This window comes from Leuciscus leuciscus (genome assembly GCF_965113295.1).
Source record: "Leuciscus leuciscus genome assembly, chromosome: 9".
Lineage (NCBI taxonomy): Eukaryota > Metazoa > Chordata > Actinopteri > Cypriniformes > Leuciscidae > Leuciscus > Leuciscus leuciscus.
This window is the reverse complement of record NC_138733.1, coordinates 31,994,464-32,010,031: the sequence shown is the minus strand read 5'-3', so window position 1 is coordinate 32,010,031 and position 15,568 is coordinate 31,994,464. Positions and strand designations below refer to the sequence as shown.

General features: G+C 37.8%; 1 long non-coding RNA gene across 1 annotated transcript in view; it reads left to right on the top strand.

The window, feature by feature from the left end:
- Positions 1 to 435: 435 nt before the first annotated feature.
- LOC309506943 overlaps positions 436 to 15,568 on the top strand; it is an 87,554-nt gene continuing 72,421 nt past the window's right edge. Inside the window, exons 1-2 of the long non-coding RNA XR_014208974.1 lie at positions 436 to 1,737; positions 1,776 to 2,332. This is a non-coding gene — a long non-coding RNA (uncharacterized lncRNA). The remainder of the gene's footprint in view (positions 1,738 to 1,775; positions 2,333 to 15,568) is intronic.

The window sequence follows — 15,568 nt, the reverse complement described above, 5'->3', positions numbered from 1 at the left end:
CTGTTCCCGCAATTCACTCTCATGTATTTTTTTTTTTTTTGTGACCAGAAGGATAGTTTCGTTTAATTTTCTCATCGATGTTGTAAACTTTGATTGACGCACTTTACGTTAAAATTCACATGATTTCAAAATGGCTGTGGAAGCTGTGATCTCACAAATGCTGAAAGACAACCACCACACAAGCATTTTCTTTAAACGCAAAGGGTTGTGGGTAACATTAGCCCTGCATGTGTGTGCACTTTGAAAATCCAGGGCATATTGTATTTCCATACTACTACTAATTTTAGCAGTATGTATTATTTATAATAGTTCCCTACTACAGCATGCAAGTTTTCATTAAGCATGGAATACCTGAAGATTTATTTTGTTTGCCACAGGCTATATCAATAACACACATAGTACAGAATGTATCTTAGTCTCTAATCAATAACCAGGGGCTCGTTCTTCGTACGTTGCTTATTACATCCGAGATCAAATGACACATCCAAGATGATATCATCGTGCTAATCATGATCTGGCTAACTCGGTTCTTCGAACACACCTGTTGTTTATGATTAGTATCGCTGGATTGAGTTATCTGAGATAACTGCGCGTTCATGCGCTGGCTTAAAAGGGGATATGTATCGATAGTAGAAACATTGATCAGCAACGCTGCTATTGGCTGCTCAGCGTGGCCAAAGAGCGGGCTCAGTTTTTCTCCTCAGCAGAGCAAGAACTAATAGTCGAAGTTTATTCGGAATTTTAATGTTTAATCAAAACGCCAGGGAACACCTCAAAGCCTGCAAAAGCCAGGAGAGAGGGCTGGCAAAAAGTAGCAGACAATTTAAATCCGTTAGAAGTGGTCATGTTAGATGTTTTGATCACTTATTAGCCTATATTTTTGTATTTTAATAATTGCATAATTACTTTGTTCATTGTAATGTCAGAGTCACCACACTAGAACATGGGAACAAATAAAAGTGAAGTACAAAAATATTCTACATAATGGTAATTTTTAGTTATTATAGTCTCTTCTATAAAAGGAACTGTTAAATAAATGGTTGTCTGTTTATAAAAGCAACCAAGAAAAAGGCTGGAAAAAAAGAAAAGATCTTAGTAGTATAGTAATTTCAACTGTTAAATCTTGAGTAATGATGAATTGCTTTGACTTGTGAAAGTGAAAACTGATAAACTTATGTTAATGTAAAAAATATTTTGTCATGAGTTATTGATCACATGTTTCCCGAGTGTAGTTCATTGTAATGACATTGTGTTTTCCTCTTTTGTGCACTTTTACATAATACACCAACACTAGTCTTGTATCTGTTCCCAAGAAAGTGGTGGCTGAAATATGTGCAGTAAGTGGACATTTTCTAACTTTCCAAAGGAAAGAAAGTATAAGACTTTGTAATGTCCATTTGTTTCCATTGCACTGGACAGTGAATAAACCCTCTCAGATAACTGTCATATGGAGGAACTAGCCTACCTGCAAGTGCTTAAATAACTTTACTTAATTTATACTTGTATGCTTTATGGCAGCAATATAAGTTGCAGGATTCCACATCTACAGAAAGGCCTACAGAAGAGTCTGCACAGACAGAGGAGACATAGGCCTACAGGTGGGCAGTGTATAGCCAACTTTTCCTTTTTATTTGTTGCATGAGGCATGTGTCTAATATCTCTTGTTGCAGGCACTTGAACACTGGCTTTTCTTTACAAAGAACAATTGAAATAAAACTCAAGGAACTAAGTATATTGGTCTTTTATTAAACTTTTCATTATATTATAATGAAAAGGTTTTTTTTTTGTTTTTTTTTTGGGCAATGTTGTGTAATATGGCACATGCAGCAATGTCACAGGCCCTGTCAGGTGTGCAAACCTCAGACTTATCAGACACTGAAATCTTCCCTTTAGTTAGCCAAAGTTCATTTCATTGTGTGCCCTTGTCCTGGCTACTGCATTGTAACTGGTTTGGGTCAGGGAATGGGGTCATAAAACACCTGTCTGCAGGCAGGAACATGTCATAATCACCTATGAAGAAATGCAGTTCTGTTAGGATCAGCATAAGTGTATGTAATACAGTGAGCTTGATATTTAATTGTGGAACTTTCCTTACCACTTTCAAATAATGTGCATAAATGTGAATCTCTGAAAATTCTTAAGTCATGCACAGATCCTGGCCATTTTGCTTTCACATTTGTGATATGGAAGATTTTAGTCAACTGACTTTTTTTATTTGATATAATATTATTAATCTGGAATATTAAGACTCCCAATAGTAACTGGGCTGCACATTTACATTGTGAACCCCCTTTCTGTTCACATAATCCCCTTCATTGAGGCCTTGATGGCAGTCTATGGAAGCCTATAGTCTATGGTACCAATCACGTTAGTGAAGCCTGAGTGACATACTGTAATCGGCATGGTCATGATTGCATGATCTTCATAAAAAATGATAGCCAAAAAAAAATAAAAAAAAAATAAAAAAAAACTGCTTTACAACATTGGGTCTTAAAAACCTAAAACTGTTTTTTAAACCTAAAAGCGGCAGGTAAACTCCGAATGACACGACAGACGGCACTTTCCATCAAGTTCTCTGCTCCAATAGTGTAAAGGAAAGAGCCACTCGCAAATAATCATAGGGCAATGCAAACAGTTTGTGCTGTAGTTAAAGCCCGACTCCGACAAGTCGAAAATAATGTGCGTTTCCAACAAATTAATAATGTAAACGACAATCTCACGAGTCACGAGAAAAAAATTTCAATCTCAGAAAGTGCACTATCGCGCTGCGCTGGACTTCCCGTATCAGCTCCGCTTATGAAGCCGGGATCTAATCCTGTTTACATGAAATAAGCCTGCTCCCGAGCAGGTTCAAGTTTGCGCACCTGTTGCTATGACAGCAAGTCCAGGATGAGCGTCGAAGAACCAAACAATCCAAGATCATGCCAAATCGTCAACAATCAAATCCAGCTAACTGAGTTAGCGACGTACGAAGAACGAGCCCCTGGAAGCAATTTTTACCATAATTTTACATTGACATTAAATTAAAAAAAATATATATATATTTTCTGAGATAATAACAGCACTTGCTAAATTAGACACTACGCAGTTATTCTTGTTCATGTAATTTTGCATATTTTACTCACAATATAGAAAAACGATAGGCAGTGTACAGTATACTATTTGATTTCAAATCAGCCACTTCCAACACACTATGATTTGTGATGCACTAATCATAATTTCACATATCTAAACCGATGTCATTTATGTCACGGATGTTGCATCATATCTTTCACAACCTAAATTACCAAAATGACTGATGTAATTACAATTGCAGTGCTAACATATGTTGTTGCTGTAGCTCCAATGCGAGTCCAGTATTCATTTATATATAACTGCACTTCTATAACCGGTGTCTCAAAGGACAAGACGAATGCGGAGAAAGAAGGAGAGCGATATGAATCAAAATCGCTCTATTTCCAGCACATGCATACGTTCTATAATAAAACATACACGTTCTTTTCCTCTCAAACACACCGGTGTTATTCAGGTGAAGTGTCAGGTTTTTTCTCAAAGGCAGCCTTCAGGGAACTAAACTTAAGATCCGCAATGTCATCATGTTCCTCAAAGTTACTGCGACTCAGGCGATAACTTCTAATATGACCTTTTTTTCATTAGAGCTTTGATCACAGCTGTGTCGTTCGCAGACCTGCCAACAATTGCATCTGTCGCAGAAGTCGGAGCTTTGGTTAAATTTAAGGCCGATCACAAATCGCTTGGTTTCGCAGGCGGGTCAAGATCAGAACACGTTCGTATTCACACCCGCATCCGCTGCTAGAGCTCGTTCAATGCGCTTTTAAGAAGATTTAAGGAGATTTTCCCAATGAAACCACTGCTCAACTATTAATCGAGACGTGCTGCTTTACAGGGTCAGTTCCAGCTGCATTTGGATTCTCAAATTGAAGAATTAAGCTGATATTTAAACTTCCTTTTACCACAGAGCGAGAAAACACCTACTTAAGTTTTGCATATAATCAACCCTTCTACTATCTCTGATAAATCATAATGGAGTTCAAAATGAAAGCTCTCGAGGAGCTTGTTAATTTAGCATGCGTCAATCACAAACACAAATGCATGTAAGTGGGCGCTTGCCTCAATCCTGTGACAATTCTTCTTCCAGCATACAACCTTCATTTTTAATCTTAACTATCTTTAATTAAGTAGTCCGGGTGGAGCTCGAGTTGAATCTCGTTCTCGAGATTGCTCCTTTGTGGACAGCAAGTTAATTTTGTTTACTCTTTGCAATCTGTTTGCCTTTAACACTTTCAAGGACTAGATTAGGACGTGCAAACTGGAGAAACGGAGCTAAGACCAAGTTTAACATTTGTTGATAGTGGTTATTGCATAGGGACACTACTCAGAGAGCAAGCAGAAACAACACGAGGTTAGTAAGCTGCTCGTGCATGTGTGTGTGTGTGTGTGCATGAGAATGTGGTTGTTTGCCATTGATTATTGAGTGTTAGTTTACCAGGCTAAATTCCCAGGTCTTAAGTCTAAAGTCAATGACAGGATTAAAATCGCATCTGCATCTGCAGCTCTGTTAGGGACCTTGGTGGTGAACCGAGAAGAGTGCGTCGAGCCCTTCGAGAGCAAAGCCATTGTGTTTTTCGGCAAATCACTTTACCTGAGCTTTTATTCAAACCTGAAGTCGGTGTGAATCCTTCAAAGCTTTGAAGAGCAACAACAGAAGAATGCCTGATGTTTTATGCATTTTCTTACATGAAAGCAATATATTTTTTCCTGAGGTGTTTTGTCGATAAAGCGCACGTTCGACAATTTCTCTGAATTTCACAGAGGGTTTGTTGTTACCTTGAGAAAACTCATTAGAGAATGGGTGGGGCATTCGCACAGTTGGATATAATGGGAAATCTTAAAACATAATTTAGGTTTGCCAAGTTGTGCAACAGACAGAGAAATTCAAAAGATATGCCAGGATTGTGTTAATATCCCAAATATATATTTCCTAAATGTCCTTCCTGGTGGAGGGATATTTTCACAAGAACAAACAACGAATAATAATTCTATCTATCGGTCTGTCTGTCTATCTATCCACTCATCCATCCATCCATCTATATCCACTCATCCATCCAAAACTGATGTCTTCATTTTTGTGGCAGATAAATTTTGCAGGTGAATTGTATAATCTAATATGTCAAAGCAATGCAATGTTGCCAGATAAAAAAAATAAATAAAAAAATAAAAAAAACTTTGCAACACAAATAAATATTGGTAAATCAAATGAGTGAATGAATCTCTTGTTTTGTTACTGAATGATTTCAGTGGTTTTTTTGCATATCCAGATTTTATCCAGATGTGTTTTTGTGAAAGTCTGGACAGCAAAAAAAGAAACCACACACACACACACAAAAAAACACATGGAGTCAGATTTTTTTTTTGTATTTATTTTTTGGCAAATCTGATTCAAACTGCATTTGGAGGTGGGAATTCAATCATATTTTTACAGATGAGTCTCAGTCTGGAAACTCTGACCGCTCAGCTTGGATTTTAAATTGTCTTTTGCATCCCATTTAACGTGACGCACAACAATAACGTCAAAACCGGTGACATAAATGGTGGAAGTATTCATACGGTCTTCAAACAGTATGCCAGTTCAGCAGTGACAAGAACATCACAATATAAACCAGTCTCCTCCGTCGCTGAGTTCTGCACCGCGACTCGACAGGGCTCTTATTTGGAGCACCAAATGATGCACCTCCATTTTTCCTGCATCCGTTTTGAAAGCCTCATCATCACATACTTGGGCACGCCTACATCATTAAACAACCCAACCCATGCAGATAGATTGGTTATGTCTGGACACACAAATCTTATCACTTGATAGATCAATTAATAGCGTGGACAGTCTGCCTGAAAAGATCTGATTTAAGAAAAAATCTGATTTGCCTGCAGCTTGAACAAAGCCAAAGTGTCAAGTGAAACAGACAGAAGTCAAGGGTCAAAATGACAAACTGTCGCAGCTGGTAAGAACAAAAGCTGATTTACATGAACGAGACCGTTTTATCACATCTGGATATGATAAGGCACTAGACCAGAGAAAACAAATAGGCTGCTTAGCTTTCAAACATTGGCAAATTGTTAGATGAGGGCAAATATGACCCTGCCAAAACGTTCCACAAGAATATATGACCGGAGGAGACATTTTTGCTTTCGCAGCAAAGGCGTCATCGTTCACAGCGCACACGGCAGACAGCCCATAATAACCACGTCACAGCTGATGATGATACAGAGGTCACCATGGAGCACACACACACACACACACACACACGGAGTCGGAGACGAGACCTAGGGCATGAGACAGTGCGTTAAGCAGATAGAAGTCTGGAAGACTGTCATTTTTCACCCTCTTAATGGTTTGGAGTAAGTGCTGAAGTTCAGTGTGGCACAGAGAGAGAGATGCACAATCATAACTCATTCACCTGACATATGACAAATGGGCACATGTGAAGAGCTGGAACTTAAATTATGATTATGGAAGATAAAACGCTTAAATCAACAATCTACAAGTGGGGAAATTAAGTTGGAACGTTTAGTAGACACACATGGTGGTGGTGTTGGGAAATAAGAAAAAGAAAACTAGATTTTACATTTTAAATGTAAGTGAAAGTTTTTTAATATAAAATATATATTAGGCAAATGTCCTGAAAAAAGATATAAGTACACTGAAGCATTACCTAGAAGTTGCTGTAGGCCTATAGACTATTTTTATTTTGTGTTTTAGAATGTATTTAATGTACTTAATGTACATTAAGTGTAGTGCATTTTAAGGTGTTCACAATATCTAGCATTTAACTTCAAGATCGTGCTTTAATTTCACTGTGTAAATTAATTATTGCTTATTATTGAAAATTTTTCATAGCTGATTAATCAAATCTCTAACCCTATGAGGGGCTATTTCAAAGAATTTGAGATTAAGAGAATCACTTGTCAGTGCCAGCTTTGTGCAGTCTAAAAACTTTTTGAAGGTGACCTACAGGAAAGCTCTGAGGAAAATAAAGAGCTTTATCCTTTAATTTATAGAGCTGAGATTCATTTTTCATAGAATTGTGGCGAGTTCCTCTCAGTCAAGTTCACTCTTTCATGCATAAGCACACAAACATACGCGGTTCTCAATTGGAATAGATCAACTTTTGACAGATTTCATTTGCATTTAAATCAAAATGGGAAAATCAGGAGCTTTATTTCTGAATCAAAATCTGTCTGTCTGTCTGTCTATCAGTACACCTCGTATTTCGCATCACGCCTCTTTTCTCCATCTGCCTCCCTGTGATTAAATGGCTTTCTGAATGGTTTTCTCTCCCTTGAACACAATGGATTGAATTCGGAATAAACTTTGGATAGTTAATCATATGCAGCCACGGTAACAAACAGTTGCCCAAACACCAAACAACTACACGTACTCGCTCGACAGTGTTTTTCAAATAGGCCACGTTGGTTAGCATATAGGCTATGTTTACTGCCAAAAGAGATGATGAAAAATTTAAACAAACTTACCTCAACGGTCTTTATCATTTGTAGCACTGGAAAACCCGAGACATGTTGGAAAGTTTGAATCATTCTATAATGAATCAGTGCGTTCTAAACGGTCACCTGTTCTATGTTGCGTTGGGATATCTGATTCATTGTAACGTTAGTGGATTCAAATTTGATTCAACTGATTCACTGATTCGAATCCCTGCGTATCAAAGATGGACTTTGGTCTTTATTTTGTAGCGGGATATTTAATTAAATAAGCTGTTAATCATATTGACTCGTCTTAACTTCATTATACAAATGAATGTCTATTTTAGTGTTTCATTCTTTTAACTTCATTCATTTAAATCATTGTTTTTTATTTACTATTTTTATTTTACATTACAATCTAAATTATATCATGGGATATAAAAATTGTCCCCTTAAGTAACTTGAATGTAGTTTGCTACTTTTATCATAGCATGACTACTACTTTAAAGGGTAGCCTACCATTAGCAGAGTAGATTTGCTAGCAGTTTTAATAGTTTTAAAGTAGCTTCCCCAACACCACACCAAGTCTATTTGATATTCTAGTCCCTCCTTCACCTTGGTTGACTTTTTGCCTATTTTTAATCTGCCAGAAATCCGATTACTGTGAAAAGTAATAGCACACCTTTCCTCAACAAACCAAATAACTTTCGGTATCTTTCATGTCTGTAGCACAAATGGTCTGGAATGAGTTACGCATCGATATTTAATGTAGAATTAGAGGTTTGTTTAAAGAGGTCATGAAATTAGAAATCAAATTTGCCTTGATCTTTTAAGGATCTCTTGACAAGAGGTCTTTGTACCTTGGCAATCTGCAAGTTGCATTGCTTAAAACATTCTCCTCATTATAAACAAAGCATTTATTTAATCAAGCTCCAAAAATGTATTTGCATATGCGTGCCTCCCGAGCAACACTTTAGCGTTCCATAATGCTTACATCTCCCTATTTTTGGTACTAAATATATATATAAATATGCTGCTCTCTAAAGATATTTGAAGTAAACATACGATAATCCATAAAAACAATTATCTAAAAAAGTAGTATATCTGGGGGTCACACTGTCACTTTTGATTTTGATGACCTTTTATGACTTGATTTATGACTTGGTTTATGATCACCAGGTGTGTATTTATAACCTTTTGACCTTCCGTTTCCGGATTGTTTGTGTTTGTGTGTTTATGACCCCAATCTGTTGTGTGATAAGGAAAGTGAATGTTTTTCTGGTTGTCTTTTTATTATTGCTGGGTAACGACCCCAGGTCATTGAACTTATGATCAGAAGAGACATGCCAGAGGGTCAGAGGTCAGGTTTTCAGATTGCACAGCAACGTCCATTATGTCTGTGTGAGAATGAAACGGTACAAATGAGTTTAAAGAAATAAAAAGCATTGCTGATAAATAATGCAGATAAAATAGTAGATATATGAAATAAGATGACATTTTATCAAGCATAAGTATTTTAAAGTTAGTGTTCAAACTTTTAAACATGAGTTGAAACGTATGAGAACTTACCATAGTTGAAATGAGTCTTTTTGTCTCCAGTTAAAGTCCACAGATCTTTGAATTTTTCTGAGCAGAAGAAATATGTCAGAGTGAATTGTTTTCAGAATATATCCGGCCATAATGTCTATGTGAAAATGAAATGATACAAATGAGTTTAGAGGAATAAGAAGCATTGCTGATAAATAAAACATAGGAAATAAAACAATAGTAGATGACATTTTATTAAACATAAGTATTTTAAAGATAGGCAAGGCAAGGCAAGTTTATTTATATAGCACATTTCATACACAATGGCAATTCAAAGTGCTTTACATAGAAGAAATTAAAATAATAAAAAGAAATAAGAATAATTAAAACAGTTTAGAAAAATAAAATGAAATACAATACAGTACAGTCGGACGAACAGCAGCACAGTGCTCATTCAGTAAATGCATAGCTAAACAGAAGTGTTTTGAGTCTGGATTTGAATGTGACCACTGTAGGAGCACATCTGATCTCTTCTGGAAGCTGGTTCCAGCATAGTAGCTAAAAGCGGACTCGCCATGTTTAGAGTGAACCCTTGGTATTTCTAGCTGATATGATCCTAATGATCTGAGTGATCTGTTGGGTTTATATTCAGTGAGCATATCTGCAATGTATTGAGGTCCTAGGCCATTGAATGATTTATATACCAGTAATAATACTTTGAAATCAATCCTAAATCTAACTGGGAGCCAGTGTAAAGACCTGAGGACTGGTGTGATATGTTCATATTTTCTGGTTCTGCTCAGAATCCTAGCGGCAGCGTTCTGTATGAGCTGCAACTGTCTTATGGTCTTTTTGGGAAGGCCAGTGAGGAGTCCATTACAATAATCCACCCTGCTGGTGATGAAAGCATGCACAAGTTTCTCTAAGTCTTGTCTGGAAACAAAGCATCTAATTCTTGCAATATTTTTCAGATGATAGTATGCTGATTTAGTTATTGCTTTGACATGACTACTGAAACTAAGGTCTGACTCTAGTGTCACACCAAGATTCCTGACTTGATAGGGTTGAAGCTTATCAACATGAGATGCATGCAGTGGCTCCACTCCCCATCCTGACTGTGTGTTGTTGTGTATTTGGTTTGCAATTTGTTTCTGGAAGCATCAAACAATTAAAAGGCAGGATAGTCACTTCTAAAGTTGTATTATTGAGTGATCATAAACGTGAACGAACGTAAACCATCACATACAACTGTCTCCCATCCTGTATTGTCTGGGAGACCCCAAAATGTAATCATTTTGACACCTCTACACTGACCAGGGCTGTAAGATCAACAGAATTAGATGTTTACCTGTGTCTTTAGAAAATAGTCAGGGGTCAAAACTAAATGGCCAGGAAGTAAAATTTTATATACCCTTATCCTTTGATTGTTATAATAAGCTATTCGTCCTTTCTTCCTGGGGCAGTTGCCATCCTGTCTTTCTGGGAGAAAGTGTGAAAGAAAGAGGCACCCCAAAAATGGCACCTGAACTTATTTTTCAATGTAAGTACATAGTACTTAAAGCCACTTAATATAAAGTGGGACCCACTTTCCTCATTACACAACAGATTGGGGGTCATAAACACACAAACACAAATACTAAAATCAAAAGTGACAGTGTGACCCCCATATATACTGCTTACCCCAAGGGTTGAAAATATGATAAAACACAGAAAGGGATCAGCAGGTTAAAGTAACATTTCCCGTTTCAGGACTAGCTAAATAATTGCAACTTACTCTTAAGTAATAACAGAGACAGAGGTGGGTGAACAGGTTGGTTGTATTGCTCCTTTTTTTTGCACTCTCTGTTGATCGGCAGGTCCTGCGGACTGGGCTGGTTAACAAGTTTGCGGAATCCATAAAACTTCCACACCAGCGAGCTAACTTTCTTGCAGTGCGGGTAGTGTCTCGTCTGTCATATCCGATAACATGCTTTTACACGGCAGTAGCAGCTGCGCGCTGTGTCTGCTTGTCAAGTCAAGTCAAGTCAACCTTTATTTATAAAGCACATTTAAAAACAACAAAAGTTGACCCAAAGTGCTTTAAAGAGCAAGCAAACTTAATTTTAACATAAAATAGATCACCTTCAATAGAGTTTGATCAGAAGACCTGAGCACTCTGGTTGGAGAGTACGGATGTAGTAGGTATTTGATATATTGGGGCGCAAGACCAAATAGTCCATTGTAGACAAAATCTGAATTTTAAAATCGACCCTGAATTTCACAGCGAGCCAGTGTAGAGATGTTAAGACCGGGAATATTTCCCTATTTCTTGACCCCGTTAATAGCCTGGTGTTTTGAACAAGCTGGATAACGCAGTGTGGGGCAGACCAATATACAATGAGTTACAATAGTCTAAACTTGATCAAATAAGTGAGTGGATCAGTCAAGTCTCAAGTTGACTCAATCAGGTCTTTATGGGAAAGAAAATGGTTTATTTTAGTGATAGATCTCAGATGGTAAAAGCTACCCTTGACAACAGCACTGATCCGCTTATTGAAAAGTAATGATGAGTCAGAAATCCCTCCAAGGGATCTTGTACCTTCAACAACAAATGACCTAACTGGGCAACCAGGCCAGGTAAATAGGACGTAGAGGAACCTAAATTCAGAACTTCGGTTTTGTCCTCATTTAATTGTAAGAAATTGTTTGCCAGTCAGTGAAGCAGTTTAGGGCATTCTCAGATTAACGATTCTTGACTACACTCACTGGGAAATAAAATTGTGAATCATTAGCGTAACAATGATAAGATATGCTGTATTTCTGAAAAAATAAAAGCTGAGGGGAAGCATGTACACCGAAAATAACAAGGGTCCTAAGATTGACCCTTGAGGGATACCACACTGTAATTGAGCCGAAGTAGACGAAAAGTTGCCGAAATTCACAGGGAATGTCCTTTCCTTTAGACAAGAGGAAACCACTGAAGGGCCGTCCCCTGGATGCCAACCATACATTCAAGAATCTAGATGATTGAGGAGAATATATATGGTCAATGTGTTGAACACAGAACTGAGATCGGATAAAACTAAGACGGCAGGTGAACTTAAAGGGGACATATCATGCTAAATGCACTTTTTTAGCCCTTAAATGCATTTTGTTGTATATTTGGAGTGTTTAGAAGTGCAGAAAAGATGAAATTATTCTCTTCAGGTGCTTCGTTGATATCTTTATATTCTGTTTTGGTCATATTTTTCAACCGGTTCAGATTTTTCTGTTATCTATGACGTTTTTTGAACTATCACGTCACAGTATTTGCAGCGGAACTGCCAAATAAGGACATTGACTTCCGGCCCAACACTTCGAGCTAGTGATGGCAAAATGAGGCTTCCTGAACCACTGATACCTCGCAGCCCATTGCTTCAGCCAAAGGTTCATTACTCGAAGCTTCATTCAGCATTACTCACTAGTGACACCTAGCTACTGTGCAAAGAAATAGCAGACAAATTAATTCATTCTGAACCAGTGCCCCCCCGCCCCCCCAATTTTATACAAAATATATATTTTTTTAGAAAAATATATATATATTAGAAAAATATTTGTATAAATAATATGTATTTATTTATTTATTTTGTACTCGCTGTTGATGTATGTAACCTTTCATTTGCAATAATAAAAAGACATGAGCAGACATTTGTCCATTACTGTGTATAATATAAAATATGTATCTTTCTCTGTCTGAATTTACTTGTGCAGAGTCACACACACAGTTAATTAAATATTCATTAATTGTTTGGATAGTGACAGTATGAACAACAACAGTGACACTGTGTTGAGTGCAGTGCTTATGTTGGAGGGAGTGTAATAATAATAATTCGTTACATTTATATAGCGCTTTTTCTGAGACCTCAAAGCGCTTTACATAGATGGGGGAATCTCCTCAACCACCACCAATGTGCAGCATCCACTTGGATGATGCGACGGCAGCCATATTGCGCCAGAACGCCCACCACACACCAGCTTACTGGTGGAGAGGAGACAGTGATGAAGCCAATCAGTATATAAAGTAAACTGCAACAGAATAGTCTGGAAGGAAGGATTACAATCGATTTTTATTGAGAAACAGAATTATTTCAAGTGTGTTGGGGTAACACACTTATTTAAAAAATTCCAGTGCCAGCTGGTAAATGAGGATACTGATGCTTCTGTTGAGCCCAGGCAGGGGAGGATTCCCTCTTTCTTGCTGTCTCCATTACCAGGAAAAAGGAAGAGTCACAAAAAGCAAACAAATCCAAAAGGACAATCCAAATAAAAAAATCCAGAGCAATCCAAATAATCTTATCTAATTAATATAACAAGACAATAATATAGCTAAGCCTACTATAATTAATAATAACAATATACTATAACTATTCTAACCTGATAATGTAATAATATACAGCCCTTACATATATATGACACAATAAGGACAATGACAATGATAGTTATTTAACTCTCTGACTCTTTAACACTACTACAACTGCTTCTACTACTGCTGACAACACCCACAAGGTGGCGCGAGTTTCGAACCGCCTTTTATCCAGAAGCGACACTCAGACCGAACCGATGACGTATCCACACAAACCGAGGCCTCGTTTGTCATCAGTCACGTGATTTTCACGTTAACAACACAAGCCTCGAATCGCGGCTTCATCTGGCACGCCCATTTTTTCTCGACACACGCTCCGACGCCTCGGTTCAAATGTCACATCACTACTTCGAGCAATCCGCCATTGTTATTTCTCGCTACAATTTTGTAGTCCAAGCTAAAGGATGCAGAAGTTACGAGAGGGTAAGTTAAAATGTTCGGTTGTTGGATGTAGTAACCCACACGCTTCATTACACCGTCTAATTTAGATGAACTGCCGCGCTTGTGACAGGAGCATGTTTAACTGAAAGAACGAGCAGAGAGAGAGACACGGTCGCGCGCGCGCTCACTCTCTCTCTTCAGAGCCAGGCGAAAGTGTAAACAAGACATCACCGTCTCCAAACTAGACGCTGTCTTGCTCTCTCTCCCTCGGACATATTAATCAAAATAAATCGACACGGTGGTAAAAGGTCGGAAGACCAAAGTTTCATGTGTAAATACAGTACACACCATTGCGATACATCCATATGAAGACGTTGTTCTGCAGGTTCGTCGTCTTCATTTTCATCTCGCTCCGGCTCTGGCTCGAACATGTAAGGCTGGCTGGACAAGTCTTCCGTTGTTGACATTTTGTTAATAACGTGTGTATAAAAGATTCTGTGCGCTAGATAATCCTATCTCTGCTACCAGACTACAAAAATGGCCGAACGGGGTGGAGTTGAACCGTTGCTGAGTCCCAATTCGCATACTATCCGTCCTAAATAGTATGCGAAACTAGAATTAGTACGTCCCAAATCGTAGTATGTTGAAATGAGTATTCCAAAGATACCCGGATGGTCTACTATTTCCGGTTAGAATTCGAAGTGCAGATCAATGCATACTCTAACGGCTAATATTGCCCACAACCCATTGCGTGCGGGAGGGAGGAGCTTTGCGGTGATGGTGGTGATGTAAAGGTAGTCATAGGTAGTCGGATGCAGCAGCGGAGATGCGCCCTCAGTTTTTAAGTGTAAGAATTCAAATGTTTAACCCTAATTAAAGTTATATTTTATTGTCTCGTAATATGAATGGGTTTATGTTGTGCCAATAAAGCACCGTGTTTATCTTGTAGGGTCCGATGAAGATACTGAGCGGCTCATTGCAGGCTACAAAACAATAAATAAAAAGGCTCTAGTACAGTGTCATGCAAGTGTCTTTTTTATGTATTTCTTTTGATGTTTCTGTCTGACTTATTTGTAGTAATACTGTGGCTGTACAAATGTTAACTTTATCAGTCCAACCAAAGAAACAGGGTTACTACACTTTTACTATAGTAAAAGCATGGTTCATTTTCATCGGGGTATTTTTAAGTATTATACATAAGTATAAGATTAAGTATAAAATACGTTAAACAATAGTTACACTATAAACTTTAAATATTTTAACTCAGAAAATAAGTAGCTTTCGTTACACACATTTGCACATGAACGTCAGAACCAGCCGCCTCACAAACGACCCGCGTTTGGTTGATCTACGACGACGCCCTGCTTTACTCCTACATTTGGTGAAACACATTGTAAATGTATTGTGGAAAAAAAGATGGGAATAGTTAATTAAATTATATTGGATATATAAGAATGAATGAAATGTAAAATGTTTTGTTAACAGTCGCGGTGTGCGTAACTAGGCAACCACGTTCTCGTTTATGTTGCATGACGTCATCGAAGTATGTCCCAGAACGTGCATACTCTTTTGCTACACACTCAAAAGTATGTACTTTTTCATCACAAAAAAAGTACATACTTTTAGGTCGTAGTATAAGTAGGCGAATTGGGACTCAGCCCGAGTGTCACCGCTACAACCTGGAGAGGGGGCGGGGTATGAAGTGTCTCAATATTATTTAAAGAGACCGCACCAAAACGAGTTGCTTTCAGAAGCACATTAGAAAAGGGGTAAAAAAGG